Source organism: Phyllobates terribilis, unplaced genomic scaffold (assembly GCF_046119375.1).
Source record: "Phyllobates terribilis strain yellow unplaced genomic scaffold, ASM4611937v1 Scaffold_2__4_contigs__length_985480577, whole genome shotgun sequence".
Lineage (NCBI taxonomy): Eukaryota > Metazoa > Chordata > Amphibia > Anura > Dendrobatidae > Phyllobates > Phyllobates terribilis.
Window position 1 is genome coordinate 181,100,457 of NW_027362762.1, and position 27,987 is coordinate 181,128,443.

General features: G+C 41.4%; 1 protein-coding gene and 1 long non-coding RNA gene across 2 annotated transcripts in view; one reads left to right on the forward strand and one right to left on the reverse strand.

Annotated features, from left to right (window-relative positions):
• Window positions 1-27,987, reverse strand: part of NXPH4 (neurexophilin 4) — a 315,221-nt gene that overhangs the window by 235,608 nt on the left and 51,626 nt on the right. The window lies entirely within an intron of this gene.
• The window catches only part of LOC141200984 (uncharacterized), a 162,240-nt gene continuing 161,979 nt past the window's right edge, over window positions 27,727-27,987 (forward strand). The window contains exon 1 of the long non-coding RNA XR_012272635.1: window positions 27,727-27,897. This is a non-coding gene — a long non-coding RNA (uncharacterized lncRNA). The remainder of the gene's footprint in view (window positions 27,898-27,987) is intronic.

The window sequence follows — 27,987 nt, forward strand, 5'->3', positions numbered from 1 at the left end:
AAGCATTTCGTCCAAGGCTGTTTAGGAATTCTCATCTTCAGTCATTAGTATTGTGTTTGCTAATCTGGTGGAACGAACCCCTGACACATAAATTGCTTAATCGTTCAGCTTTGTGGTCCATGTTTCGATAATAGAGCAGTTCATGCTGTGTTCATATTGGCGTTGGGCTGATTGTTTTTCTGTCGTAGGAATAGGAATATGGAATTCAAGCCAGGGACAAATTTGGCACATCAGGACACCAAAACTACCCATAGACGCCATCTACTTATTACTGGGTCTATCGAGTTACTGTAAGTGTTAGTGCAGCCTGTTGCAGTATGTTTTTCTAGCATTTATTTTGGAATCTGTGATGGAGGCCTCTTACGCAACCTCCAATGGAGATATGAACAGATCCTTTACAAAAACTGAGAAAAAAAACCCCTAAAGCATGCTAAAGTAAGGCTAATGGTGTAGACTTGTAACACAATGAAAATTTCCACTGCTTGGCTCACTGTACAAAGTATTCAGGGAAACTGCACTGAGACAGTCATCCAAAATTACCTTAAAAATGGTGTACTAAAGTGGATGATCATAGTCCTGGAATACTTGTCATTTCGTTAATTTGAGTAGGTGGTATTTGGCTTAGGAAGAAAGAGAAACATTTATCTTGAGGAATGTTTCTCTCAGACATGTCAAAATACACGCTATAAGAGAATAGAATATGAGTTAAAGAAAAAATGGTCTAGGTCATGATGGCCTTCTAAAAGTGATTTTACAGTATACGGATCTGGCAAAGGTTACCTTGACTTAGAGAATAAAACACTGTGATAACACAACAGCAAAAAAAAAGCCTTAGGCTGTGTGCCCACGATGCAGATTTAATGCGCTTCCGCGGCGGTATTTCCGCTGCGGAAATGAATTAAAATCGCTTGTTAAGATGTCTGCCATGTTCCCCAATGATAATCCGTATGTGCTGTGCACATGCTGCGGAAATTTCCGCTGTGGATTATCATTGCGGAAAAATCCACAGCACAACCATTTATTGTGCGATTTCACAGCGAAATTGCCGCCATTGATTTGCATTGAACCCCATAACATCCGCATGTATACATGCGGATGCTATGTGGTTCAATGCGCAGATGGTACCCGGGTCTGGAAAAGAGGAGACTCTCCTCCAACCTGGGTACCATGGTACCTGCAAGTTAAAAAAGAATTATAAAGTAAAAAATAAAAAACTATATTCATAGTCACCTTTCCAGCGGCCCCCGGTCTGCTCCCGGCGGCGTCCTCTCTCCTCGGCGGCCCACGGTGTTCTGCCAGGACCTGCAGTGACGTTATTTAGTCAGCTCATGGTCAAGCGACTGCTGACGTCAGCGGTAAGTTTTTTTTACTATAGGTGCAGCATTTTAAGCAGAAATATTGGTCGCACAATATATATCCATGCCAGTTGCATGGATTTATATTGTGTGACCAACTTGTCAAGCACTTTCCAAGTGATGCTCAAAATTACTTGGAAAAGCGCTTGAAAAAACGCATGCAAAAATACATGTAAAAATGCTGAAAAAACTATTCTCCCTGGCAGAAAAAACGCTCAAGAAATTTCTGCTTAAAATCTGCATCGTGGTCACATACCCTAACTCAACAGTCAATGACTTGTGCAATTTTAAGGTATGTTAGTTCTCTTTGTTGAAATAACCTTCTGTGACAGGTTATCAGGATGGTGCATTGTGAGTAATGATCACCTTTGTTACACCTATAGTATACGAGAGAAAAAAACATCCCACACATTACCGGAATGTAGATACTTTCTCTCTTGTTGGTATCGCCCCCCAAAAAAAAGTTCCAGTAGGGATATTCCTGAAAAGTAATGAGCACATACGGGTGGAAGACATTAGATAAAGGAGCCATATTATGTCTACATAGTGCTACATGAAAAGATAGTAACACCTTCATTCTCTTCTCTTTCATAGAGAAATAATTCCTGCTAAGTTGCTCTCATATAAAATGAAGGTATGCAACATAACATGAAATCACAAGGTTCAAAGATTTTCTATTCATAGCACTGAACAAGCAATATTCTAATAATCCGCTTTATGCACATTAAAGCCCAGAAATCCTTTCATTCTAACATGCAAATAAATAAAAGAGTTGAGGGCATATGCCAGGAGCCTGGCTTGCAACTCACAAACACACATCATCCTGTTCTACAGGTCCAGACATCCAGACATTGGAAAAGCAATAAATTGACTAAGAAGTATAAATTGACAGATCAGTAAATTCCTAGAGTTATATAGGGTTCCCTGTCTTTAACCCCTTCACGTCATGGCCATTTTCCTCCTCTTCTTGCAAGATCCATAACCCTTTTATATGTCTGTCAATATAGCCATATAAGGGATTATTTTTTGTGGGATGAGTTGTATTTTTGAATGGCACCATTGATTTTACCGTATCCAAATGCGGTGAAATTAAAAAAAAATAATTTCACAATTGTTTAGTTTGTTTTTATTTACCATATTCACTATATGGTAAAACAGACCTGGCAATATGATTCTCCAGGTCAGTATGAGTATGCAGATACCAAACATGCATAGTTTTGTTTTTTATTTAAGTGGTGAAAAAAATTCCGAAATTCGTATGAAAAAAGTTTTTTGTGGTTGCCACCTTTTTCAGAGACCCATAGCTTTTTCATTTTTCAGGTTCTGGGGCTGGGTGATGGCATATTTTTGGTGAGGGCTTATTTTTTCACCGAGCTGACATTTGTATTGATACGTTTTTGGGGGAGATACAATGTTTTGATTGCCTCTTATTGCATTATATTGCAATGTTGCAGTAGCCAAAAAAATCCGAAATTCTGGGGTTTTAATATTTTTTCTCGTTATGTTGTTTACCGATCGGATTAATTTATTTAATATTTTGATAGATCGGACATTTCTGAAAGCAGCGATACCAAATATGTGTATTTCTTTTTTAAATTGTTTTATTTTCAATGGGGCAAAAAGAGGGTGATTTGAACTTTTGCGTTTTTTTTATTGTTTTCATGTTTTACTTTATTTAACAGTCCCCAAAGGAGACTTGAAGCTGCAATCGTCTGATGTATAGCGAAATGACGATCTCCTATGAACGCCAGCCAAGAGCCGGCGTTCACAGGAGATTCACAATGACAAGCACGGGGGTATTCAGCAGATTCCTGGCTGTCATGAAAACCCATCGGCACCCCTGATCACATGACAGTGGCGCTGATGGGCGGGATTTCTGATGCACTTCTGGCTAGTGAGTGTTAAATCCCACTGTCAGGATTTAACTGGTTAACAGCCGCGGATGGAGCTCCAATTCACCTGTTAAAGGCACATATCGCTGATTTAATCAGCCGTCATGTGCGGGGAAAGATGCGAGCTCAGTGCTGGATCCCGCATCAAAGTTAGGGACATGACATATGACGTAAATATATGTCATATATGATGAAGGGGTTAAAGAGGACCTGTCACTTGCCATAAATTTGTAATTAAGTTACAGCATGTATATGCTACTGTTCTCCCGAATCCGGTGTTTGTATTTTGTCCTCTGCTTTTCCGTTTCTGAGACATGGTCCTCTCTTCTATTTATAGAAATATAAAATTTTTAGCCAGGGGGATGTAGTCTCCATGTACACACCTAAGGAGGATATTTGAAGACCATGTCTACTTAGCTAGAAAGATGAGATTTATGTGGCGCCCCTAAGGGTTCAGTCGCCACAGGGGTACTGCACCTCAGAATGAGGTGTGGTATCTCCTCTCCAAGGTAAGGACGGAGCACCACACAGGACCCCAACCACACACTCAACACTACACCACTTCAGTTCTGAAGGGGGCCTAAATGCACCATAGTGCTGCCCCGGTCCTGAATGGAGAAGTTGGGGGGAACCAAAGTTAGGGGGAACCAAAGTAGTGAGTGAGGGTGGAGGAAGCACTTTACTTTAGCACTTAATAGAATAATATATAACTGGAGGCCATTTTAATAACTGGGTCTTTAGTCGTGGGTCTTTGGGACGGCAGGTCGCCTCAGGGTCCACGGTTCCCGGTCTCAGGCCTCGAGACGGGGGATCGGGGCAGAGTCATAACCGGCTCTGTCCCCGGTCAGAGTCCAACCAAGAAGGCCCAGGAGGGGAGCAGAGGAGTTAGGCTCCACAGGCGAAAGGATCTCAGGGGGTGCGGACGGAGCGGAGTCGCCACCTGCATACCTTATTCTGGCCCTGCCAGAGAGACCCTGCCGCAAGAGGGGGTACCGGTCCCCGATTATCTGACTTTGTACTTCACGTCTCTGTCGGAAAAGTCCGGAGGCTTACGTGGATCCCAGGGGGATACGGACGGAGCGGAGTCACCACCTGTATTCCCTAATCTGAGTTCATCCAGAGGGACCCAGCCTTACGCCACGTTCTCACCACTAGTAACCAAGAAGGGCACCCAGTCGGTCCGGGAGCTACACGCTACCCATCAAGGACATCGCAGTACCAGTACGGGACGCAGTGGGGGACACAAGGCGGGAGAAGTTCACCAGGAGAGGAACACTTTAGAGCGGGGGTCCTGTCAAGCGCTCCTGAACTACCTGGAGTGTGCTGAACCCCACCCTGGTGGCTGCAGCTCGCCGTGTGACAGCAGAGAGAAGCTCTGAGCTGAGAAAGCACCACCGTGAGTAAAGACTTGGATGACTTCAAATACTGCCTCTGTCTGTTCTTTTCTCCGTGGCACTGCACCCGCCAACGCTCTATCCTGCATCCCTTCTCCTACGCTGCCCTGAGGCCCCGCTCCACCTGTGGGGAGCCGCACCAACTAAGCTGCCTGACCACCGGCCTCAAAGGACTGTAGCAGCGCTGGTGATCCTCACCAGACACCACGGGTGGCATCACGAACATTTCCCTATCCCATACACCTTTCCCCCTTCCTTGCTTTTAAGAGTGACCCCAGGGTACGGACCTGGGAGCCGGCCACCGCGACATCCCCCAGACCCAGGCAACAAGGCCCGGGCGCTGAGTCATCCCCATCCCCTGGGCGCGTCATTTACATATCGAGAAGGTGCAGCAACAAAACAAAAAGAAAGACCAGATTCAGAAGAACAGATACATTTAGACCATGTGAAAAAAATTACATATCTATGGCAATTGACAGGACCTCTTTAAAGGGAATCGGTCAGTAGGATCTACCCTCAATGGCCGTCTATATGGGCATGTAGGTCATAGGTAGCTGGAAAAAAATGATACCTCGATATATTGGCAATCCAATGTTTTATTCCAGAGAAATCTTGTTATATGTAAATGAGCTGTTCCAGGCTATGGGCCGGACACTGATCAGCATGAGAATCTGCCTACAGAGCTTATTTTAAATCAAAAGGGGAGATACCATTGTGATGTGTGATGGCCGCTCTATGCACTCCTGATTTCACTGCAGAGCTGTGTGTGATTATACCTGACACATCTGCAGGTTCTTCTCAGCTTCAGCCTCCAGCTCACAGGCAGACAGTACCATACAGCAGAGCTGTGAAAGCTGCAGCAAATGTGTTAGTAATGAGACAAAGTTTAGTTCTCCTGTTCTGTGTTAGTTACATGTTTCACACTGGTCATGCCTCCTCTAATTTAAAATAATCTCTGGAGGCAGATTCTCATGTAGATCAGTGTATGGCCCATAGTCTGGAACATCTCATTTACATATATGAAAATTGTGGATTTCTCTGAAATAAGACATCTCATCACAGATATCAAGATATCATATTATTTAGCTTCCTATGACATGGATGCCCATATAGACGGCTTAGGAGGGTTGTTCCTACTGACAGATACACTTTAAATAGGCCTCAAACTGTGTGTCTCCCAGGTATAAGCTGTTAGATGGGAGCCATGGGAATCATCTGTTTTTAGAAGGAAAATCACAATGTCTAAATAAGTCAGACGACACTCACAGAAACTTTCCTCTGCCAAGTGCCAAACTCCATATTGCTGTTATTGTAACAAAAGAGATCAGAAATGATTAAATCCCCTGGTCCAGGTAGACATGCACTAAGCACTTTTGAATTTTCTATATTCTATGTATGCATTTCTAATTAGATGAGAAGCAAATTTGTTAGGTATTAAAGGGATATTCTCAAGTCTGAAAGTTATCTCTTATACATGAGATATGGTATAACTTCCTGATAGCTGGTAGTCCTATTGCTGCTACCTCACCGACCACCAGAACTGGGACTTAATAAGACCACTGAAAATAGCCAATCATTGTGCATGACTGGTCTTCAGCACTCCCATAATAATGAATGTAACAGCAGTGCACATGATCAACCACCTCAACCATCACTTCATTCATATGGGGCTCTGCAGAGTCCTGTTTTCAGGATCAGTGGAGGTCCCAGTGGTCAGACCCCTATTGATTAGTGAGTGGATAACTTCTAAACTTGAGTATAGCCCGTTAATGGAATCATTTTCATATTTTCTTTCTAACAGATGCAACATGTGTGACATGTCACTTTAAATGCCCATATTCAGTGGAGTAGCTATAGGAGGTACAGAGGTAGCTGTAACAATCAAACCTAATGGGTACAAAGACCAATCTGCCACAAAGGAAGACACTGGTTCCATAAGGTACACAGTTAATTTTACATTGGTGTCCATGTGTTTTAATTTACACCTCTGCTACACTATATTTACCAATAGCTTTAAATCCACGAGACCATATTCCAGAATCAAAGATGCTATGTGAAGAACACAGCTGGACAAGAGCAACCGCAAAGAACAAGAAGGGGTAGTGTGCATAATGGTGTCACGATGTACACTTGGCTTTCTCTTATTAATGTGCAGAATCTCATATATTAAGAATCATGGGAAATCATTTTCCTATTTAGAGTAATATACTGGGGAAATCTTATATAAATTGTCCTGTTCATGGTCAACTATACACTAATGGCTTCACTTGGATACCCAACTGATCCTATGAATAGATCCTGAAATCAGAAGACCAGCTTTCTCTGTAGATGGTTTGTAACAATGTGACATTATTTTCAGGGACTGATTTAATGTATACAATATATTTATGCCACATAATTTCTATTACATTCCGGTGCCTTTGATCCAGAAAGCTTGTTCTCATGTTTTCCCTTGTCTTGTGGTTTTATGACAATATTGCACTCTAGTGGTCTACTGAGGGGTGGCCATATTACAGCACATTAGCTGAGGCTACCATAATCACTACATGTGAAAACACTATAAATACATGGAATATGAATGACTGCATATGGGAATAGCTGGAATTTCACCTTTTTATATTACTTGGGACAAATGATTGACAATGAGCATTTACCTTGCTGCAAGCCAATCTGCCAGTTATCAGATTCCGGATTCAGGTAGTCTATTGATTCGCCAAGTTTACTTTGTAGTTTGCTGAATGAGCATCATGGGCCTGATAAGTAATTCTGCCTATTGCATACTATTGCTGGATATAGTGATCTCTGCTTATCACTAAATGCTTGGGTCTAGTGCACCACCAAGTGCCATGGGGTCAACAAACTCCCCTTAATTCATGACATGTTGGGGTTCTTTGAGGACTAGATTAAGAAACAGTACTCCAAGTTATTGTCTAGACCAGTTCCAATCCTCAAGAACCACCAACAGATCATGTTTTCAGGATTTCATTAGTATGGTACAGGTGATGGAATTATCACCTGTGCAATAATAAGGAAATCCTGAAAAAATGATCTTTTGGTGGGTCTTGAGGACTAGAGTTGGGGAAAACTGGTCTAGATGGATCTTGTGTTCTCAGAAAAGCCCAAAATGGATAACTGTACAGCAGAAAAGTGCCCAAAGTCATCACAACCAGATCGTTTGCTGAGATCAAATGCAGATGGGTCAAGCATTTTTCGGGCTGTCTAATCTCATTTGTCCAGGGAGCGCAGTGTGGACAGTGTGGCATCTTGTGTAAGAATACGCGTTATTTGAGGGCGATGCAGAAGCTGAAAAAGAAATGTATTCTGATTTTTAGTTATGCCTGATATAATAAAAGAATCAGAGAATGACTGCTATGCCAACTACTGCAAATGTGTGATCTATAGCTGTAAGCAACATGCTCCAATATATTCATCAAAGCACTTGTGACATCTATGTAGCAATGCCAGAATTGTCTCTGGTATATGATATTATCCAGACATCCATACACAATGGATACAGCTGGAGCAGAAAATGGGTTGTAAAACATGAAGCATCTCGTCTAATAGAAAAAATATCATTTAGTGTAGTTTCACAAAACAGTGTTTTTTGGAAAAACGCCACTGTAGTCATTCATATAGTTTTTGAGACAATGCCAGTACTGAATAAAAAGATGAATTGGAAATGTAAAAGAAGGACTTAAAACCACTTCTCGCTGGATCAACTTCTGGGTCATTCAAATAACTGCAATGATCCCCCCCCCCCACCACCTCAAAAGAAGATGAACTAGATCAGTGCTTCCCAAACTCCAGTCCTCACAACCCTCAACAGATCATGTTCTCTGGACTTCCTTAGTGTTGCACAGTTGAGAGAACCTGTGGCAATTTTTCATGTCTTCATAATAATTCCATCACCTGTGCAATACTAAGGAAATCTTAAAAACATGATCTGTTGTTGGGTGAGTACTGGAGTTTTGGAATCACTGGACTAGATCAAGAGGTTGTCCATAATTAGAAAAAGGTGATTTTCTAGAACCAGAACCACGCTTGTCCATGTGCTGTGTCTAGTTTTTCATCTCAGGTTCATTCATTTTAGTGGTGATAAACTGCAGTACTACAACCCCTGGCAAAAATTATTGAATCACTGGGCTCGGAGGATGTTCATTCAGTTGTTTAATGCTGTTGAAAAAAAGCAGATCACAGACAGGGCACAAAACTAAAGTCATTTCAAATGGCAACTTTAGGGCTTTAAGAAACACTAAGAGAAATCAAGATAAAAAATGTGGTACTCAGTAAGGGTAATTTTTTTCAGACCAAGCAGAGGGAAAAAATTATGGAATCACTCAATTCTGAGGAAAAAATTATGGAATCGCCCTGTAAATTTTCATTTCCAAAACTAACACCTGCTTCAAATTAGATCTGCTCGTTAGTCTTCATCTAAAAAGGAGTGATCACACCTTGGAGAGCTGTTGCACCAAGTGGACTGACATGAATCATGACTCCAACACGAGAGATGTCAATTGAAACAAAGGAGAGGATTATCAAACTCTTAAAAGAAGGTAAATCATTACGCAATGTTGCAAAAGATGTTGGTTGTTCACAGTCAGCTGTGTCTAAAATCTGGACCAAATACAAACAACATGGGAAGGTTGTTAAAAGCAAACATACTGGTAGACCAATGAAGACATCAAAGTGTCAAGACCGGAAACTTAAACCAATATGTCTCCAAAACAGGAAATGCACAACAAAACAAATGAGGAACGAATGGGAGGAAACTGGAGTCAATGTCTATGACCAAACTGTAAGAAACAGCCTAAAGGAAATGGGATTTACATACAGAAAAGCTAAACATAAGCCATCTTTAACACCTAAACAGAAAAAAACAAGGTTACAATGGGCTAAGGAAAAGCAATCATGGACTGTGGATGACTGGATGAAAGTCATATTCAGTGATGAATCGCGAATCTGCATTGGACAAGGTGATGATGCTGGAACTTTTATTTGGTGCCGTTCCAATGAGATTTATAAAGAACATGCAAATTTCCACAGTCATTGATGATATGGGGCTACATGTCAGCTAAAGGCAGTGGGGAGATGGCTGTCATTATATCTTCAATAAATGCCCAAGTTTACATTGATATTTTGGACAGTTTTCTGTTTAGTGTTTCTTAATGCCCTAAAGTTGCCATTTGAAATTACTTTAGTTTTGTGCCATGTCTGATCTGCTTTTTTTCAACAACATTAAACAAATGAATGATCATCCTCCGAGCCCAGTGATTCCATAATTTTTGCCAGGGGTTGTAGACAAAGCCCATGCAAAAAAGTGAAACACTTTGGAAAAAAACGGGTCAGCTTGTTTTCCACAATGTCAAATCACCCCCTTACAATTTGATTTTTAGTTGCAATCTATGACTAGAGAGGGACAAAAAATTATTTTCTCATAATAACCAACATGAGGGATTAGAATTTATTCACACATTGCGTTTTTGCTGTGCGTTTTTTGCAACCTTTTACAATAGCAGGAAAGTAAATGACATTTCTGAAAACTCATGTGTATACTGATTATTTTTCTTTGCAGATTTTAATAATCAATGTGTTTTTTTCAAATATGCAGAATGTCCATTCTTTCAGCATTTTTTGCAGCGTTTTTTACCCAATCAAGTGAAGGGGGGAGGGGGTGCATTAAAAACATATATATAAAAGCATAAAAAATTGCATATTTTGCGCAATCTTTTTCCAGTCAACACTGTTGTTGGATTCAAAAAAATCTGTAAATCTGTAAAAATCCCGTCAAAAATGCAGCCAAAAAAGGAGTCAAAAATGCACATACCTGTATTTTACTCAGCATTTTTCCTGTCAACACTCCAGCATTTGCAGCAGAAAAATCTGCTGCAAATGCTAGACGTGTGTACATAGCCTTATATTCTATGGTTTGCATTGAAATGCCTTTCATTTGCCTTTTCTATTTCCCCATAACTCTAGAATATGGTATCCCCGTGCCACACTTTACTTTTAGCATTTTGGGACTATAACAAGTGCATCCATGTAAAGATACGGTGGGTAGAATATAGATATTTTATATATATAGTAGTTGCTTTGTGATTGAAACATTGACAAGTTTATAGCTGTAACTACTTTAAAATGTACCAACCACTGAAGAGTGTCAATTTTTATTTTTACTACTTTATCTGTCACTGGAAAGTGTTGAAAAGTAATTGTGGGTTACTCATACGGCTTTCTGGCATTCTTGAAAAGGCAGTCAATTCAGAAAAACATCATCATTTATTACAAATGTGCTTAGAGCTGTATGACTTTTCTATTTTATATTGATAAACTAGTACCGGGCATGGACGCTGAATGTGTGATGGTCACCTACTATTTTTCCTGACTTTTATGGTGGTGACAGGATAAACAGAATGTGGCTTTGCAATCATAAGAAACGGTGCGAACATTACTACATTTTCTCTGCTCCTTACCAACGCACTAAAACTCTTCAGAATCGGTAGTAAGCCACGCTGATGACCTTGATAAGGACCACCTGTTGGTTGAAATGTTGGACAGTATCTTTCTTTCCTTTGGTGCCGGATCACAATGAAATATATTTGCAGCATGATTTCCTACTCTTGTCTTCCTTGGTATTGAGGTCTTCGCTACAGTATTACAGGACCACTGTCCTTTCCTCAAGCATGATTACTTCTACACAGAGGCATAGCTAGGGGTTTAGTTCAGGGGGGTGAAACTTCTGAGTGGGCCCCTAACCAGGTAACGCTGATTACAACTATGGCAGCGCACCCTAATAGTGGATATAGGAGAACCTCAGCAGATGACCGCGCTGTTACTAATAGAAATCTCTGTACAAAGACCAACACTGATATTGCCACCATATAGTGGTAGATACCAGTCCTGCAGAACATATAAGAGATCACAGCACAGTTACAGATAGTAAGTGACTTACAGATGATGTTCTTTCTGGTGGAGTTATTCACTTTTCCCGTCTTTTCCATCTGGCCCAGACTGACACGACAACTTCTCCAGCCAGGACTCGTCTGCAGAGATTACAACAAAGACACCTCTGACTTCTCACATTTCAGGCACTGTTATCCCGAACCTGCACAAAGTCCTCATCCTGCTAATACCCCAATACTGATCCACTACTGCCATATGTGTCCTTATTACTGCACCTACTGTGTGCCCTCTAATTTTCCTCCTACTGAAGCCCTAGATTCCCCTTTCATTGCATTCATAAAATATATGGCCCTACTGTATCCCACCCCAGAAAAATATAGTGAACCCAACACAGTATGATCCCCCAGCTATGACCCCCACACAGCCCTCAATGCAGTATAATGGGCCTACATACAATATAATGGCCCCACACCTCTCCCCACTGTATAATGGCCCACACACAGCATGATGGACCCCACACAAACACTCCCACTGTATAATTGCTTGCATGTAGTTTAAATGCCCCCACATAGTCCTCCATACAGTATAATGCACTCCATAGCCCATACAGTATAATTCACCCATAGCCCATACAGTATAATGCTCCCCCATAGCTCATACAGTATAATGCATCCCATAGCCTACACAGTATAATGCTCCCTCATAGCCGATATAGTATAATGCTCCCCATAGTCCATACAGTATAATGCACCCCCATAGCCCATACAGTATAATGCTCCCCATAGCTCATACAGTATAATGCACCCCATAGACTATACAGTATAATGCTCCCCTAGCTCATACAGTATAATGCACCCCCATAGTCCATACAGTATAATGCACCCCCATAGCCCATACAGTATAATGCACCCCCATATAGTATAAGGCACTCCTCATATAGTATAATGCACCCCCATTCAGTATAATAAACCCCCATTCAGTATAATGCACCCCCATATAGTATAATGCACCCTCATTCAGTATAATGCACCCCCATATAGTATAATGCACCCTCATTCAGTATAATGCACCCCCATATAGTATAATGCACACCCATTCATTATAATGCACCCCCCGTATAGTATAATGCAACCCATTCAGTATTATGCACCCCATCGCCCTCAATACAGTTTAATCACCACCATAATGTTCTAAAAAAATAATAAAGTACAATACTCATCTCTCCTCCTCGTTCCACACTGCTCCAGTTGCTGCAGCTTGTGTTCTGAATCTGAAGCGTCGCAGATCTCAGCATAGAGGACGCCACTTAGTGACGTCATCATGATGAGATGTCAGACGCAGAGGAAAAATGATGGGGGACTAAGTGTCATCTGACGCTCCCTCCTCCATCGCTTTCAACTGTCTCGACAGTTGCCAATACAGTTGAACTTGCAGGAGGGCCCCCAGCTCACGGGCCCCATAGCGGCAGTGCAATGAGATCGTGTCTCCCTGCTCTGCCGCAGAGTTTAATTGTATCGGCGCATGCTGATACAGTTAAACGTAGTGTAGCTCCGGGTAGGCCCCTCAGAGCGTGGGGCCTGGGGCGGCCGTACCCTCTGCCCCACCGGTAGCTAGGCTACTGTTCTACAGCAGTGTTGCTGGATTTTATCAGCATGTGCCTAAGTGTTTTCTGCATCACAAATAGTGTGAATGAAGGCAGGTGAGATTAGCCATCTCTTGTTGAGTGGGCCACAATACAATACCCTGTACATTTGCATGTTGCATGTGTTTTCCCTACCCCAGGGTTGTTGCTTGTTGATATTTTGTCTGTTATTATTTGTAAAATTGAATCTTTTTAATCAGTATTTAATAAAAAATGTATATTTTTTATATACTCCCTTCGCTCCTCCTTTTTCCAATTATTCGTTCAGGAGTGTTTTGGACCTCTTTATATGCATGGATGATCTATGATAATCTAATTTCTTGTACTTCATTATGCCTATGGGATTTGTATTACCAATTAATCAAAAGTGCTCGCGTTTTGTAGTAGAAAGAGTACTTCAGCACAGAGGCGCACACTACTCAGAACATGCGTCAAATTGACTAGGTGGTGTGCGCCTCTTAAGGAATTCAGCAACTGGCGTAGGGTCAGTGTGCGCTACACCAGTCTTGAAGACTCAGCCCATACCTATACAAACTGGAGCCCTATTGCAGGTTTAAATGATAAATGGCTAATATAAATGAAAGAAAAATCTAAAAAATTATCCAGAACAAAAAAACAACTTCTTTTTATTCAGGTATTTTTTTTACATTGGTTTTTTGATGCATTTTTTTAGAGAAGACTGTGGGGAAAAAAAACAGACCTAAATCATGTTGTATTTTGAATTAAAAAAAAAACAGGTCTAAAAAAGGCACCAGAAATGAAGAAGAATGCTGAAAAAATGTAGTTTTGTAGTGAGTTTTACATTTTCCTAGCATTTTTATATTTCTGCAGCAATTTTTTAGGGGAAAAAAACACTGGAACGAAACACTACTGCTGAAAAATAGCTTTATTCCTAGATATGCCATGCATGAAACCACCCTCAATATGTGGGTGAATTAGTTCATGTCATCTCCACCCCAGCTTCATGGTCCCTTTAAGGGGCAGACAGACAGCCGTATTACTCGTGCGAGGATCGCACTGCAATCCTTGGACTGGCCGGTCGGCTCTCCTGTCCTGAGTGTGACAGCTGTATGGAAATCCACCATGCTGTCACACTCAGGTCAGGAAAGGTGATGGCCAGTCCGTGCGCTGCGATGCAATCCTCACGCGAGAAATACAGCCGGCTGCCTGCCTCCTAAGGCATAGGATTGTGTACATAGTCCATGTGTCAGCCATACTTTCCATCTGTCAGGTAATGACCCTGATTGGACAATAGGATTGTTATGCCCATTTATCCCTTTATATGTGGGGATATTGTGGTTAGAATGGGCACTTTTCCAGACCACAAACAGTGATGTTAAGCGGTAGGAGAGCAATGACACTGCACTATAAAGCAATGAAAGACTTAATTAGAAATCAGTGATCCTGAGCTTGTAGCTGCAGCACTAGATAAACGTGTGCGGGAATATTCTGTGCCGTCTGTGCCATATTCCAGGGAATGAGTCATTCTGTAGCCGATGTTTAAAGCAACATTATGCAAAGGCTCATTTCATTTCTCTCTGCGCACAAAAAGTGACAATAGGCACTTATCATTACTTATCCCTTACTGCCCAATTGCGAGCAGCACCGCATTATGTATCCGTACTCCTTACTATTCCATATACACATTCGGAGACGACGCTATCACTACAAATAGCAGGACAATAAAAGCATGCTTGTCTGAACACGGTCTCTGGTGACCCACAAACATGCATGAGATAGTTTTGTACTTGACTGGCACAGCATGAAAACGCAGCAGTCTTTTTTCCACTAATCACTAATCGCCCACTAGAGCCAGTGGATTATTCAGTTTAGAGTATAAAGGGGTTAATGAAATCCCGCAGCTCTTTGATGAGATCAGGAAGCCTTCTTACGGCCAGTGTGCACGGATGTTAGCACATTTTCATTCACGTGGTCCTTTTAAGAACCCAATTGCTTCTAAAGTCGGCTTGTTAATATCAGCTTTGTGATTGCCCCCCCCGGGTTACACATCAGATGGGCAGGACAGATTTAACTTGGATTACAACCGGCTTTAAGCACTACAGGGAGATCCCAATGCAAGCTCTTTAAGAGGCTGATAGACAAGTTAGAAAGAAGAGAAGGAACCGGGTTACTAGTGAACTAGAGACATGAGTGGACATATTTTACTATATAGGGCACGTAGGGGTGCCAATTTTTGGACCGCATCCAATGTTATTGTGTAGCATATCGTAAAACACCACTCCACCACCACTTTTTTGTATTATTTTACTGCTGATTGTGACCTGTGTTTGTTGGGCGATCTGCAAGTCGCAACTCAATATACATTTTTGAGAGCTAGAATGAAACCAGAACGAGACTCTAGACTCTATGTTAAGAGCTTGTGACCGTTATCTCTGACTTCCGGTCAGTCAGGATCTGTGGTCACAAGATGGCGGCATGGGACTGGAGTGGCGCCAGGAAGAGCTAAAGACAGCGGTTGATGAGTATAAGAGTAGGGTCAGGGAACTTACTTTAGTGGAGCTGGAGTGGAGCTTTAATAATGAATGGCAATCTAAGGAACCCTTTAATATTGCACCATGATGCTATCCCATATGTTGTTCTGCTATATTCTTAGAGATATTGAGAAAAATGATCTATTCACGTCTATCATTGTCCCAGTGGAACATATGAGTTAATTTCCTAAATACACACAATATGGATCATTTTATGCATGAACCATATGTTTTAGAATGTAAAAATAGACCTATGTGAATACTAGCTGAACACACGTTTCTGATGCTCTCCTGGTCCCTCTCAACTCACAATTAACATTATAAGCTTCCAATATAAAATGTATGGGCAGCAATGGCCGGTGACATCTTAAAGAAACACTCTTCCCATCAAAGTTTTTATCCTTTTAATATATTACAATCATCCTATTATATAGCACTGTGTACTTACAATTGCTCATTTTACCTTTCTACCCAGCTAATTCTTCTCTTTTCTCTGCTCCATGTAGAAACAGGTAGTCTCCTGTCCCTGCAGAAATCATTCCCCTCTTTTCACCTCCTGACCCAGCTGCTCTCTCCTCCCCCCAGCCATTGACTTTTGCTGTGACCCATGAGTCATACAGGGAAAATTTACCTCCTGTTTCTACATAGAGCTTTGAAGGAATCAGCTAGTCAGTTTTTAATCATGTGATGACATAGACCTAATGGAAAAGAGAAGAATTAGCTGAGTGGAAAGGCAAAATGAGCAATTGTAAGGACATAGTGCTATATAATATGATGGATTGCAATATACTAAGTGGATAAACATTTTGATTAGAGTGTTTCTTTAACAATGCAACAGTCAGTCCACACTGGTCATCCAAATCCACCAGAATGGATGAAATATGATGTGCTTTGGTTGACTCAACATCAGAAGTCACACCACCCAATCAACTATGTATTAGTTTTATGTATTCTTGTTTGCTGGACCTAGTAGGGGTTGATTTACAGAACATTGAAACATTAAGAAACAATATTATTATAGTGATGTTATGCAATTTGAATCAAATAATTATTAATTTCCCAATAGCAACTTTATTAAATGGACTGGATTGTGCAAGCACATTTACCATTTAATATAATTGCATAAAAAAAGTAAAGGTGGACATCTGTCAGCAGGTTTTTGCTATGTAATCTGAGGACATCTTGAGGTAGGGTGTGAAGAAACGGCAGCAAGGAGACCCTGCAGAATCCCGATGTTGCCGCCTCTTGTGATGGATCTACACACCGCCACCCGCCTGATGTCACACTACGCCAGATGGAGCACGTGATACGGATCTACCTTTTGCACCAGCGTGAGGTTTCGCACTCCCCTCAAGGACGCATAAGGTCAGATTGGTACAGTTCTACACAGTCACCCCCTGTCCACACGGGTACAGAGAGGCAAAGGTGGCCCACTTAGTCACTGACGTGGCACCACACTTGCTCACACCCCCTGACAGGCTGAGAGGCTCTTTCACTGGCTCTAGTGAAGCAGAGCCTTGTCAGCCTGGTAGAGCTGCCACCAATTTCTATTTGATATAACGGACTTATATCGGGCTAGAAACCAGCCCGGTAGCGTGTTCGTTGGACTGAACAACAGACGTAAGGTTCGTGGATCGAGATAAAAGAACAGCCAAAGGTTAAATTATACATTTATTCGCCGTAAGGGCACACTAAACAATATCCTATATACATAAGGTTTTTACAGTACATACACAGTGTTCAGAGTTACAAATACAAAAGTATGGTACAACAAGTATAAGCAGAACTTAAGAGTCAATTACCAGTGTAAATGGAAAGGCCTGGCTTGTGGGGGAGGGCAGCCACATGGGAAGCTGTGGGCCCTGGCTTGGTGGATGGACTTTTCCCACACGTCTTGATGTCATGACCTCCCCAGGAAAAAGACAATGATGTCATAGTTCCTGGAGTACTTAACCCCTCTGGCTCACTCCCAATCTGGCCTTGTGGCTATGCCCAAATCTCCTCCCCTGATCTCTCTTAGATAAGAGACTCCCAAAACTAAAATGGGCTATGCCTTCTTACTGGATGGTCCCAGGGAACCGGTTCTGGTGTCAACGGACCCAGTCAGGGCCCCTGCTAAGTGTGCAGATCAGACACAGTGACACTGGGGGCTTTTGATAGGCTGTGCCGCATATCTCCCTATCCTTGCTTGCTGGGCGGTGAAGAAAGGATTGGTGAGATTCTCCATACTTTTAGTTTTCCAAAAATCTATTTTGTGTATCCCTAGGAAGTATCGTCTTCCCATAATTCTATGTTGCATTACAGTTTCTTGAACAATAGAAGCACATGGCATGGAGGATGGGAAGGGGCAAACTCTGTGCAGCTGCTGAGGGTTTGTCACTTAGGCTTGTCGGCCCCCTCCTTTGCAAGCTGCAGTGTCGAATTACATTGTACATGGAGATCTCTGTAATCACCGTCATGTAGTGCACAGTGATTGACAGGGGATTACCTTGAATACCTTCACATAGGGGTTAAAACACTGAATTCAGCGATGTGTCACTTATCAGGCTGTGTGCTGTTTTTTACTTTCAGTGAAAGTTTTAACACTATGACATTATTATTGCTATGACTAGCAGGTGCGCACATGCTAGTCCAACTCCACCCCTTCCTGTGATAAGCAGCTAACTGTTTATAGACAATTTACATACAGAGGGTGGTGTGGGAGGGGTTAGCTTTCATACTTGAGAAAGTCGGATGTTTGAATGATGCCTGAGGATGAAAGAGGTATTTTTTTTTTTTTGCTCCACGCAATTTTAAATTGCAACATTTTGTGCAAATCACATTTTTTTCCATCTCTCATAGATGTTTTACCTGGTTACATAGAGCAGAAGTTTAATTTTAATAATTTGAATATCTTTTAATGATAAGCATGGCAAAAATGAATATACAATTACTTTCTAATGGCCATTTGCATAATCCCTGGGAAAGATAAAAGCTATATGATAGCTCTATGATCTTTTGGAGCTTTTGTACTCACAGATCACCGGTAAAAGGAAATGCTCACACAACAAGGTTTTTGAGCAATTTTATACAACTTCACAGGGAACCTGTCATGTGAAAAAATGCTATCAACCTGCAGATATGGGGTTAATCTTCAGGTTAATAGTGTTCTGAAGCCATATGGCCACAGAACTGAAAACCCAGCTACCGGAAGGAAATTAAGTTCATTCACCCCATGAGCCTCTGGCTTTCAGTCATAGAAGTGTGGACAGTGCAGCTTCAGTCACAGCTCAGAGCGGCAGCTGTAACCACTTTCCAGCACAGACTGTCAGCCAGCTGTGCACTGATGCACTGCTCAGCCTGCTGTCAGTCAGTGCCGGAGTGTGGCTACAACCGGTGGTCACTATGTACTAAGCCGTGACTGAAGTTTCACCGGCCTCGCTTTTATGACTGATAGCCGAGGGCTGCTGAGAGGGATAAAGTCCATTTATCGTCTCTCAGTGCGGGTGTTGGGTAGTTTCAGAATGCTATTAACCTGTAGTTTAAAGGGGTATTCCCATCTCCAAGATCCTATCCCAATATGAAGTAGCTGTAATAATGAAAATATTAGCCAATACCTCCAATTAGAAATGTAGTATAGTATTTTTGATTCGCTATCTCTCTTACCTCATGTGCAGGCAATACAGGACCTTAGGTATCCATGGTTACGACCACTAGCATCTAACTAACTGTCACTTTATCAGTGGATGTAACCATGGATACCTAAGGTCCTGCAATGCCTGCACATGAGGTAAGAGACATAGCAAATCAAAAATACTATTCTACATTTCTAATTGTAGGTATTTGCTAATATTATTATTATTACACCTACTACATATTGGGATAGGATCTTGGAGATGGGAATACCCCTTTAAGTCACTGTCTGCAGGTTAATAGCGTTTTTCACATGACAGGTTCCCCTTAAAGAGTAGCCATCATTTTAATTTTTATTTGATAAATCAATAGCGCATATGAAAATAAGAAACTTTGTAATATATCTTATCAGAGAGATCTGTTTCTTTCTCCTCCTGGACTGATCATTAATTTTCAAATTCTGGGGTAAAATCTGTATACAGTGAAGACTGATTGTTACATTACTGAGATAGGAGATGGGAGTTACTAATAAGATTCTGTCTACAGGGAAGGGAAATAGAATGGAGGAGCTAGAGACAGAGCTCCTCCTACCCCTCCTTTTATATGTACTCTTACAAGTAGTAACTGCCATCACCTATCTCACTAATGTAACAATATGTCTTCACTGAATACAGATTTTACCCCAGAATTGAGACTTTTGAAAATGAATGATCGGTCCAGAAGGATAAAGAAGCAGATTTCTCTGATAAGATATATTACAAAGTTTCTTATTTTCACTTGTGTTGTTAATTTATGAAATAGAAATTTTAACGACGGTTACACTTTGAGTTACTTTAGAACTTTTTTTAAGTTAAAGTAAATGCATCATTGATACATATCAGATTATATCCGTGGTGGTCCCTCAGTCAAGACCCCAAATAATGGCTGCTACTGAAATCTCAGAAATGCTGCCAGTCTTGAAAGTTTTACATATTGAAAAACTTCACGGATAGGTTGAGATAAATTATGGAGGATCATAGTCTCTCAGTCTCTAGTTCCAGAATAAAGTAGGCATCACAACTGAAGCATGATATCTAGTGAAGTAAGTCACCTGGTTTTCACAGCTTATGAACAGAACAGATTCATGGGTGTCAATTTCATTATATTAACCTGACTAGTCTCACCGATTTTCAAATGCTTACTGTAAGAAAAACTAGAATATCACTGACTTGAACACTAAATAAAAAAAAATTTCATAAAACGTCACTTTTATTAAAGATGTATTAAAAATACATAATAATTAGATAACACCCCTATATACTTATGGCTATATAATAGTCACTCCTGAAAAGTCAATATGGAGGGAATATGACCCTATTGTAACCCTAGTCTCATCCTGCCTTGCCGCGGAGGTTGGCACCCTATACATGCGCAATGGCACCCCTGCTCAGACGTCGGCTCACCCTGTCTGACCCTACAGGGCCCTATGAGGGGAGGGAAGGCACCAAAAATGGAAAATACAAAAGGGCACTACTACCACAATATTCTAAAGGAAGGATATAGATTTCTTCTAAAAGGGGTAGTACTTTCAATATAAAAAGATAAACACTTTTTTGTTACTCAATACCCCCACAGGTTATCCAAAATTGGCTTCTACATATCTAATGAGACCAGCCATGCAGTCAGCATATCGGCCTTATTCTATAAAGATTGAAAAATGGAAAAGAAAACTAACCCTATGATTGGTCTAATATGACCCTGCCTTGCTGCAGAGGTTGGCACCCTATACTTTCGCAATGGCGCCCCTGCTCGGACGTCGACTCTCCCTAGCTGACCCTGTGGGGCCCTAGGAGATAAAAAGAAGTAGAAGATGAGCAACAAAGAAGTGCAGGAAGATAAAGTGCTGTGCTAATGTCCTATAATAAGGTCGGAGTAGACCACCTATATGCAATCCGCAGTCTCTCCCACAAAAAAAGTCGCAAAAAAACAGTTCAGGACAGGAAAAAAGCCCATTTTTTTAACTGTGCACCAAATTGATGAATCATGTGCCATTTTGATGAATTTGGCGTAAAAAAAAGTGCTTTAAAAAAATGCAAATAATGCATCGGGGCCATTGTGTTTTGTTGTGTTTCACACCTGTTTCACTCTTTATATTAGACAGAAAAAGGAGAAGGTGGTGAGAAAACCTTATGTCTGTTCTTGCTATTGCTACCTAAGCTAAGGATATAACTTCATCTAATTGAATAAATGGCTTTTTGTAGAACACACGCCCAATACACGGGTGTTCTGGGCTTGAATCTGATCAAGGACAACATTGACATGGAGCTTTTTTTGTGTAAGTTTTATCTCACACTAAGAACTACTGTTCAAAGATGTAGATTTATAATATCCAAATAAGCATGATACTATACATTAGTGATGCGTTTCGGCTCTACCTGAGCCTTTTTCAAATGATATGCCATCTTCCCTCTATATGTTCATATGGGATGCCAGCCCTAGACAAGAGCACCAGGCCATTACAGGTGACAGAAGATTACACAAAAGACTGTCAGAATAATTGGTTTTCTATGAAATTGACTCTGATGACCTTAGAGCACCACTCCAGTGTTTTCTTTTATTGCAGCACTGGAGTGGGGATACCAATCTAATTTCCTTGTCCCTTGTCTCATGCTTACCATCCGCCCTCTTCATCTGTTCCTAGCGCTGCTCCGGTCGGTCTCCAGCAGTTTGTGACCTGCTGGATCGCTGCAGTTTGCAGGAGGAGCCGGAAGTCACAGCTCAATGTAAGTCTATGAGAGTCAGAAGAGGCCAGAACGAGGAACTCTTAGACTTACACTGAGAGCTTATGACCGTTACCTCTTACTTCCGGTCAGTGAGAAGTTGAAGTCACAAGATGGTGGTGCAGGACCAGAGTGGCACCAGAAACAGCTGAAGACAGCAGCTGGTTGCATCAATAAGGAACAGAATAAAATTAAAAGAGAAGCTGCAACACTACCATTGTAATCATAAAAATTGCAACACACTTGACCTCAGTATGCTTTAGTATCACTGTTTATTGGAGTATATTGGAGATTCCTAAACACTATGCAGAACCAAGATTTGTCATTAAAACCCAGCGCCAATACTTTTATGGTATTTTGAGTTTAACTTAACCTTGTTTCCATCCACTTAGTCTTCTTCTGATTACTTTAAAGCATCAGGCTGGGATTAACATCTAAAACCATAATATTCACAACTAGCAACACACCAGTACAACGCTTGTGCTGTATGCAAAGTGTGGGCATCGTACAGGGATATCATATATCATCTCTACCCATCAAATTGATTTCATCAAGTAAATCTACTTCAGTGAATACAGTTGACTGGAAGAAAATGGATTTCCACTAAGGTTGATTCAGCTGAGACTTACGTACCATGTAGCTAACATTGTACGGAAATGGGGCCTTCAAATTGAAGATTTGACGGATATCTTGGAATGAGTGACTTTAAACAGAAATACAGTATCATATCAGTTATTAGCTGGGAGAGGAATCGGCATCCATAGCGGTGAGCGTCCTTGTGCAATGCCCATCAACATTTTGTTCTGAGATCACCTTAGGATGTGTGATCTGTGCAGTCACAAGGATGTAGAAGCTCCCGGCTTGTGATTAAGACAAATCTTAATTATATAGATGTATCATTGATATATACAGTATGTCTCAATGCATTATTTTATATAGAGAGCATTTATTCGGGCACAGTATGTTGGTATGTTCTTTGAATGGCTTTGCTACTTAGGTGCTATACAGGATATTAATTTTACAATATGTTGTGGTGACAGCACTATATATTACTGCTATTAGGGCATGTATGTATGGAAGTACTAAGTGTAATTTTTACTGTACAGTACAATCCTTTCTCAAAGGGGTGACTCATCTTCATAAATGGATTAAATTGTAAAGTGCTTGTAAAAACAAGCAACTTTGCAATCTAGCTCTTATTAAAAATACTTCCCATTCTGAAGAGTGAAGGGATTTTTAATTTTATAGTTTATTGCATGTTGCTTGGGTTAACAGCCACTGCTACCTAGTTTCCAAGGCAAGGAACGCATTGCTTGCAAGCTCTTTGCTATACTGCTTCGGAAGCCGGTCAGGTCCCTGGATCTGGCCAACTTCAGTGCTCCAGCACTCCTTCCATGCAGAGGAAACTGCTTGCAGTATTGGAGAAAGCACATTTCAGACCAGCAACTCAATCATGCAGCTGGTACGAAGTGTCAATCAGCAGGAGTACACCACTCCCGGCAAGCAATGAGCCAGGAGGTAGTGGAGCGATGTGATCCTGAAGACAAAACATAAGAAAACCTCCATGTCTCTAAGCATAACATATCCCCAGATGTATATGTATGTGAAATATTAAACAATCATGAAAAAAAGTAAAGCAGAAAGTATACATCCAACAAATAACCTTGACGGAAATCATCAATGAGGCATCCGTTGTCCAATAACTCCCATGTTGAAAAAACATATACATTTAGATGAGTATTTTTTTTGCTGGATGATGAAAGATTGTTAAATTGGTTTAATGACAAATTGTATATTACTAGTTTATTGCCAATTTTATACTTCTGAAATTCACAGGCCGAGTATAAACCGTGATGTTTAGACCAGCTGCAAGTCAGGAAACTTACTATTAGTCAGACATTGAGGTCCATACTCGGACCGTGAATGTCGGAAGTGTAAAACCGGCCTTACTCTTTTTAAATAGTGGTAATATACAATATGGCAATAAACCTGCTGGTCTGGAAATTGTGGCCCATATTTAGACCATGAATTTTGGAAGAGTAAAAATGGCCTTGTAGGGGTTCTTCCACGAATCATATTGTTCAAAACACTATAGAGTCAAAAGAAATATATTCGCCATATACAATAATTAAAAATAATGTACTTTTATACACTGTGACAAAGTCACTGGTAGTGTGTCAGAAGGGAGATATGTGTCGCTGAGACTCTTAGCCTCAGTGATGTGAAAACATGGAAGTTTCTCCTGCACATTTGGTGCAGAGAGAGTTAATAGGACCAACCACGTGTACAAGGGAATGTTTTTAGTGGATAACAAAGTGCAGGGAGGAAGGTTATCCTCCCTATCACCAATCCATGGAGAGTCTGGGCTTTAAATAGCCAGCCCTGACACTCAGGTGTATTCAGTACCTGGGGAAACCTTCTCCAGAGTGGAGCTAGCATGTGCTGTGCTGAACCTGTGTGTGGCTAATCGTGAGGGGCCAGACCTTGGTCTGATACAGACTCTGCTACAAATTTTGTATTTTGTTTTTGTCTCTTTAGCTGAATGGACTGTGTTTGTTTGTTTTTCTCTTTATGGACTACTGGGTAGTTTATGCCTGCTGAATAAACTAACCCAAAAATTTGACAGTATCCCGTGCTTACCTCCGTATACTGCCGAGCTTGTTGCTATACCACAATACATAACATTTTCATCTGTAATAGTTCTCCCTGATGTGTGTTCTGTGGATGGAGTGTTGGACCACCTTCGGTAGCTTGCCAACTCTGTAAGTGTTCATTGATCTGACAGTGAAGAGGACAATGATATGTGGTAATGAGAGGAGAACTACAGTACATTATGTATTTGAACTTGAAAAAGGTTAATTGCCAGAGCCGAAATGTTGAGTGCCTCCATTTTTCATGGTTTGTATTTCATAGTCCAGTGGTCTATGGTTTGCACCACTTTTTATTGGTGCTGCTTTATCCCCCTCTTTCTGGAATTTTAGATACATAGTAAGATAGTAGATAGATAATATATAGATGCACTCTCCGGAGATCGTGCTACTCCATCGTCACATGTGATAAGCAGATGCCAGCTCACGGGAAGAAAAAAGACCACTGCAGCAGCGGAGTGTGTGAAAAAAGTCTAAAATTAAACATATGAGTGAAAGTCATGGGCATAAGAATCGCAGTCAAAACCTCTGTGACTGCGATTGGGCCTGTGCAGGATCGAAGCCCGCCAACACCAATTTCACCTGGATGTGCGTCCTCGGACGCACATTCAGGTGAAATGTATTGCGACGCAGAGACCCGCACTGCATTTCACAACCCATCCCTGCACTGCGTTACACGCCGCCAGCCAATCAGAGGACGATCACTGATGCTGTCTTGCCAGTGATGCTCGGCACATGGCAGTGACATCATGTGGGACATTATACCAGAATGGGGGACATTATACCAGAATGAGGGACTTTATACTAGGATGGGAGGCATTATACCAATATGGATGACATTATACCAGGATGGAGGACATTGTACCAGGAAGGGGGGAAATATTATAGCATGGGGCCCAGGTTGGGGGCATTATTGTTGGAAGGGGCTAGGTTGGTGGAGATTATTACAAGAAAGAAACAGGACAGGAGACATTATTACCTGGTGGGAGAACATGTATGTCTTTATAGAATCTAGGATGCTACAAGGGCCCATACATTTGACCAACATGCAGATTGGTGCCCAAGTCTAAATTTTGCACCAGGGCCCATCATCATTAGTTACGTCACTTGTGGAAGTTTTTACAGTGATATGGTTAAAAAAATACACTACTCCAGAAACTTATTTATTTCAATTTGTGGGTTCAATTCTTTATGAGGGAACATTGTCCTTTTTTTTTGCATTTTTTGTGCACAATATGACAATGACAACACAACATATGGTGAAGAGGAATCTGTTATGCGCTATGCAGAGAGACCCAGCAAGACCGGCACCACACCAGCAGAAGTGCAGCCACAGACACACAATGTGCCCTGCTAGGCGAGCCCTTGAGGGCCAGGAATACTCTTCACCCAGCTCCCAGTAAATGGAAGGGGGACTTTGGTAGAGCCCTTCCCAAGCCCATTGTCGCTGGACAGCTGGCGTCTGGTGGTGCGGTCGGTGCCTAGTCAAGGACCAGGTGAGTTCCTCTGCAACAACCCCAGGAAGTGTAACTAAAAGAGAAAATGAGAAAACTCCTGAAAAGATAGCAACACTACTGCTAGCACCACTCACCACCACAGCACATAGGAACTGCAATAAACAGCAAAGGACTGAGCAGGAAACAGGGTTAAATAGCCCGCCTAATGATCAGGTGTTGAATACCTTCCAATCATCCCCACACAACCACTCCCTGCTAGCTTGCACAGCAGAATGGACAACATCCCACCACTGCCGACTGCCAGACACAGCAGCGTCCTGCATTGCCTGGAAACCGGGGAACACAGCTTCCCATGTTGTTTGGGCAGAGAAATCAGTGAGAGACATGGCGTCCTACGTCCTCACACATCCTACAACACCAGAACGCAATGCTCCATAAGATTGGGACGGTTCCCCTGCATGGGTAGTAGCTCCGCCTCCAGGGTCAGGACAACAATGGCGCCTGCAACCGGAGTAGCGCAGTACCAGACTTGATCCATTCCCAGGTGGGAGCACAGAACCACAATTCCTAACAGCACCGTCCAAACGTAATGTAAAGCCAGCCCGTTATGTAATTTCAAATTCAATCAATTGAGCAAAAGATACTAAATAACATTAGGCATCCGCAATGCTCTGTATTCCCTATCTCCTTGCATCGTTAATATTCCCTGGTATTGTTACCTATGGTATTGTTACCTATGTTGTATCCACTGGTGCCAAATTGGTAAAGCAAATGTTTCTCTCTTCTTTTTTTTTTTTTTTTTACACACTCAGCTTAGCATAATTATAAAGAAATCAGAATATCTGTCCATGAAGATCTCCATGACCTGTACTTTCCAAAAAATAAAGTTTTACTTTTAAATTGTTTCTATTTTGCATCTTCTTTTCGAAAATTCGAAATCGGCTTTCAAGTCAGGAGCAGCCTAAAACATCTAAACAAATCAGCGCTAGGCCATGTGAATTTGACATATTTAGTACACAATACACATTCATAACCGCACCATTAAAATACTTTGTACACTTGACGGGCGGTAAGCTTCTCTCTTCCTTTCTCCTTGTTACTGGATAGAAAAGAATTCAAGTTCTTTCTGTCAAAGAAACCACACCGCTTCTCCGGCAGCCGATGCATTAAAATCTACCCAGTCAGCCTTTGTTTGAATTAGATAGGGCTGCCTACTTCAGATAGCAGTCAGCTGTGTGATGAATTGTGGATATCCATCATTGTGTTTTCTCCCAATTATATTTCCAATTCCTCATCATTTGCACACAATGGTGCTGAGTGTGCAGTTACCGGCTCCATAGCGTCCGCTTGCCTGCTATGAATGAGTGACAATACACAAGATCGTACCTCAATGCAAGTACAAACCCCTATCTATTTCATCAATGTGACACAAGTGCTGTGATATACTGTGCAAAACACACACCGAGGAATGGACATAAATATACACCTGCGATATAAGGGAATGTGGTTATTACACCGCCTTAACCTTTACTCGCTCACTATGTTCTCCAGGTCAAGGAAGAAAAGTCAAGCAGGAATTCAATTTATTGCTGAAATGTGTGATCTCCATAAAACTGCGGAGCTATTCTCATGATATACACCAAGATATTCTATGGAAATAGACAACTTCATCTATGTGAGAAATGCAAGGTTACAAGACACAGAAAGGAGAATTGACCCCCACTACAGAAGAGCGGAGCTAAAAATGTAAATGTATGATTATTAATATATTGTGGGTATAATTGATGCACTTCATGACTTTTAGTTATTTATTGATGGATGTGTAACGTCATCATC